At 48.9% G+C, this 5,196-nt stretch overlaps 1 protein-coding gene across 1 annotated transcript in view; it reads left to right on the forward strand.

Moving 5' to 3' along the window:
- ANK1 (ankyrin 1, erythrocytic) overlaps positions 1–5,196 on the forward strand; it is a 240,567-nt gene that overhangs the window by 92,234 nt on the left and 143,137 nt on the right. The gene's annotated exons all lie outside the window — the stretch shown is intronic.

Raw genomic sequence — 5,196 nt, forward strand, 5'->3', positions numbered from 1 at the left:
GTTATGATGCTTTTCTAGACGAAGAAAGCAAGGAGACTTCCTCAACAATACTAAGACTTATTACAGACAATATTAAAACTTATTATAAAATGTATTATTAGTTGCAGTGGCAATGAAGACAGTATGACATCAGTACTGAGATAGACTTACAGGCCAATGGATCATAGACTCTCCAACAGACTCATGCATGTGGAGACTTAATAAACGATGAACATGACACTGCAGTTCAGCGGGGAGAGGATGGGCTATTCAATCAATGATGCACGGATATTTCATTATCCACATGGTAAAAATCAGAACTCAACTCACATCATACACAAAATAAGTCAAGTGGATTTAAAGACCTAAATACGAGAAAACTATATTTTGTCAAGTGCTTAAAGCAGTACCTGGTACCAGGAAAGCACTATATATATATATGTTAAACAAAGGGTGGGGGCTTGTGAAGAGGTTTGGGGGAGTGGAGGGGAGCACTGAATTTTCGAGGTGTTCTCATAAACCGGGAGCAAAACTTTAAAGGCCTGGCACTGCACTTCCAGTGTGGGGACAGCTTTTGTGGCCCCCTTTCAGAGACTGGGGGGAAGCACACCTGTAATCCCAGCACTTTGGGAGGCTGAGGCAGGCAGATCACTTGAAATCAGGAGTTTGAGATCAGCCTGACTACTGTGGTAAAACCCCGTCTCTACTAAAAATACAAACATTAGCCAGGCATGATGGCGAGTGCCTGTAGTCCCAGCTACTCAGGAGGCTGAGGCAGGAGAATTGCTGGAACCCGGGAGGCGGAGGTTGCAGTGGGCTGAGATGGTGCCATTGCACTCTAGCCAGGACAACAGAGCAAGACTCTATCTCAGAAACAAAACAAAACAAAACAAAAACCCTATAAAATAAATATAATACAGAAAAAAACTGTATAAAAGCTCAGGGTAGAGGTGGACTTCTTAAATAAGACAAAAGAAACACAAACCATAAAGAAAATGATCGACATATCTGACACATTAAAATTGACATTGGTTCATCAAAAGATACCATTTTAAAAAGTGGAAAGAGCTACACACTGGGAGAAGATATTTGCAATGCACATAACTGAAAAATGATTCGTATTCAGACTGCAGAGAACTCCTCCACCTCGGTAAGAAAAAGCAAACAACATCACAGAAAAATGGGCAAAGGGCTTGAATAGTAATTTCATAGAAGAGGAAAAGTAAATGGCCCATAAACATGGGAAAAGATGCTCAATCTCATTAGTAATCATGGAAATACAAATAAAAAGCACCACGCCATACCATTTTATACCAACCAGACTGACAAAAACGTTAAAGTCTGACAATACGAAGTGTTGCTGAACTTGCAGGCAACCACATCACCCTGCTATTGAGAGTGTAAATTGGAAAAGCCAATTTCAAAAACAAGTCAGTGTTATCTAATAAGAGGGAAGATACATGTACGGTGCAATTCAGTAATTCTCCTGTTAGCATATACACTAGAAAGATCTTGCACATGTGCACTGGGAAGCTTTTATAAGAATGTTCATAGCAATAATGTTTCAATAGGAAAGCTCAAATTCCATTAGCAGTAAAATGGATAAATATTTATGGTCTTAGCAACTCGGGAGGCTGAGGCAGGAAGACTGCTTGAGCCCAGGAGTTCAAGGCTGCAGTGAATCATGATGGGGTCACTGCACTCCAAGCCTTGGTGACAGAATGAGATCCCATCTGGAAAATAAGTAAATATTGGGTACTATTTGCCTTCAGTGGAATATCACACAGCAGTGAAAAGGAATAAATGAATCATGGCTGAATTTCAGGAACATCATGTTGTAGCAAAAATACAAATAGAAGAATTCACACAACATGATTCTATTTATTCACAGTCAGAAAACATGGCAAAACTAAACAAGACATTGTTTGAAGATACAACCATAAGGTGAAACTCCATCTCTACTAAAAATACAAAAATTAGCTGGGCATGGTGGCACGTGCCTGTAGTCCCAGCTACTCGGGAGGCTGAGGCAGGAGGATGGCTTGAACCTGGCAGGCAGAGCTGAGATCACGCCACTGCACTCCAGCCTGGCGACAGAGCGAGACTCCGTCTCAAAAAACAAAAAACAAAAAACAAACAGCAATCATACAACCATAAGTGGCAAAACTATAAAGAGAAACAAGGGATGATAAATACAAATTCAGGATAATGTTTCCATCTCTGTTGGGGAGGGGAGCATGGCATGAGGTCGATGGAATACCATGAAAGATGGGACATTAGAACCCAGAGCCTCTTTGTTAGCTGGGTCATGGGCGCATGACACTATTGGTTTATTATCTTTTTGATGCCTTCCAGATGGGTATAAATATAGATGGGGAATGTGTATTGGCTAACTGTGAACTGAATTAAAGTGTTAATCTAGTGCAAAATGGTGCACATGGCCTCCAGACCCTAGATCCAAATGGCTTGGGTAGAAGCCTGGCACCGTGTCTTCTTGAGTAGCTCTCTTAATCTCCCCGTGTCTCCATTTCTTCACAACGACTGGATCTGACAAGAGTGGATTACAGCGAAATTATAAGGGTTATATGTAATACTTAATATTTTGTCAGGTGCTTAAAGCAGCACCTGGTACCAGGAAAGCACTATATATATATGTTAAACAAAGGGTGGGGGCTTGAAGAGGTTTGGGGGAGTGGAGGGAAGCACTGAATTTTCGAGGCGTTCTCATAAACCGGGAGCAAAACTTTAAAGGCCTGGCACTGCACTTCCAGTGTGGGGACAGCTTTTGTGGCCCCCTTTCAGAGACTGGGGGGAAGCAAGGTATTCTATGGCAGGTAACTTGGGAAGTTCTTTGGGCAGTCTGTTGATGAAGGGAGGGACAAATGTCACTCCAATTCACAGTCCATGACATGCCTGTCCTTAGTTCCTTGTCATGGGGGGAGCTGCTTTCAGGGGTGAATTTGGGGGTCTCAAGCACATCGTGAGTCCGGCTCCCTGAAACCAAGCTGCGTGAGTAACCAGCCCAGGTCCTTCTCACCTGGGTGTTGGCCTGCCCCCAGCACACCTGGCTTTTTCCTCCGCTTCCTGTATCCAAGGGAGAGGAGCCTTATGTTGCCTGAGGGGACCTGGTTCTGGGGTTAAATTCTGAAATGATCTGGCTCCCAGAGAAGCTGTGCTGGCCCATCTCAGGCCTGAGGGACTGGGGAGGCACCATGTTGCCACCAGAAGCACTGCAGAAGGAACTAGCAGGATCCTAAGCTTTGCAATTATACTGTCTTTCTAAAGGACGTTTCCTACGTCATGTGACACTCTGGGTTCGTATGCTGGTGTTCTCTCTTCTGAGTGTGGGAACTCCAAAGAGAAAAATATTGTTCCTCCTCTTCACTGGATGGTGAAACGGCTTCTAGCTTTCATCACTCCTGCTGGTGACAACCGCAGGTTTGTTCCAGAAGCCGTTACTGAGCACTTGCTGTGTTCCGAGTCTGCTATTATTTCAGCCTCATTCTTGCCCCCGAGTGGGGTGCAGGCCATACTGCCCCTTCATGAATGAGCCTGGCCCAGTATGTGTTGCCAAGTGAGATCATCTGTCCAATGTGACCTGCTTCTTTTACATTTTTTAGCTTTCTGTCTCCCTCAAAACAAACAAACAAACAACAAAAACAGCCATTGTTTTGAGTCCAAGTGCTTCAAAAGTCTCCTGCTTAAGGACGGTGCTGTGGTAGACATGGCGGTTCCTTCTAGCCCAGATGTGGCCTAGAACTGTGTCAGCTCTGTCAGGCACTAGTGCCCCGGGAGATGGCCCAGCCCCTGTAGGGTGCGCTCCAGCTGCTGTGGGAAACACAGAGGGGTCATGAAGCCGATCTCCGTGGCATCTTTCCGCAGCAGCTGTGCCCTCATGGCAAGGCTGGTTTGGTGCTGCAGGAAAGCTCTAAAGCCAGATGGCAGCCTTGTCAAGGGACCTGGACCAGTGTGGGCCCAGCAGGAGGCCAAGCATCACGTGAGGAGAGCTGGAGAAACCCTTCTCAGGGAAGACTGCACCAGCGGCCCCCAGCAGTGACACCCACCCCTAGAGGAAACCATGGAGGGAGACAGCCCCCACCTTACTGGCACCACCCCCAGGCTCCAGGGAGTCTGCCATGCCCCTGGCCCGGCAGCTCAGCTCCTCGAGGTCACCTGTTCCCTCTGCCAGCCACCAACTGCCATTCTAGGGAGCGGTATTGTCACTGATAAAGCCACTCTGGGCATATGACACCTCATCCCATTGTTGGATGCGGAGCTTGCAAAAGAAGGCTTCCTAGGTCAGGCCTACAGGAGCTTGGCCTGGGATGGTCCAGCCTGGCTGGCGGGCAGCCCCGACCTTCTGGCAGCTGCGGGACCGCCTGGGTGCCCCGCCACCCCAACCACGGCCTCCTAGCCGCTGTTTGTGGTGACTCACCTCTGGTTCCCAGGAACGTTGTTATTTTTGACCCTGATGTTATTAAGATTGTGCCCAGATTCCCTGCAAATCGTCCACTAAGCAGCATGGGGCCCTAGTGAAAGCACGCGGAGAACAGAGGGCCCAGGGTTGCTGGGCAGCGCGCTCCGGAGGCTCCCCAGCCTTGGAGAGCTCCAGCCTCCCCCGGGGGTGGTCGGGGGTATGGCCCGAAGGACTCCTGCGCCCCACACCCGCAGTGCCGACAGGTTGTGGACCTGGCCCAGCTTTCCCTGGCTGCTCCCAACCCCGGGGCACCCAGGGCCCAAGCTTCCTCTACAGAGCCTCCCCATCCTTAATGGGGGGAAAAATTAACCAGGAAAGGCAAATTGTGTAGACACCACTACAAAGAAATTCCCGCTTAACATTGCTTCCCCTGCACCCAGCGACTTTTAGACAAGCAGAAGAGGAGATGCCCTGCCCGCGACTAAACCAGACTCCCTTTCATTTACTACCCTCTCAGCGTGTGGCCTGATGTCCAACTCTGGGCTCTGAACTCAGCTCTCCCAGGCTGCTCCCGATCCCGGGGCACCCAGAGGTCCGCGTTGGCAGAGGCCTAGGGAGCGGGGCCGCCTGGGGTTGGGGGGGGAGGTGTTCTTGTAATCTGTGGTCCCCAGGCGGGCGCCACCCCTCCGCCCGCCCGTGCCGGGAGCAGTGGCACAATCACAGCTCACCACAGCCTCAGCTTCCTGGGCTCAGGTGATCTTCTCACCTCAGCCTCCCAAGTAGCTGGGGCTACAGGCGGG

This window comes from Colobus angolensis, unplaced genomic scaffold (assembly GCF_000951035.1).
Source record: "Colobus angolensis palliatus isolate OR3802 unplaced genomic scaffold, Cang.pa_1.0 Scaffold52, whole genome shotgun sequence".
In the NCBI taxonomy this organism is placed as follows: domain Eukaryota; kingdom Metazoa; phylum Chordata; class Mammalia; order Primates; family Cercopithecidae; genus Colobus; species Colobus angolensis.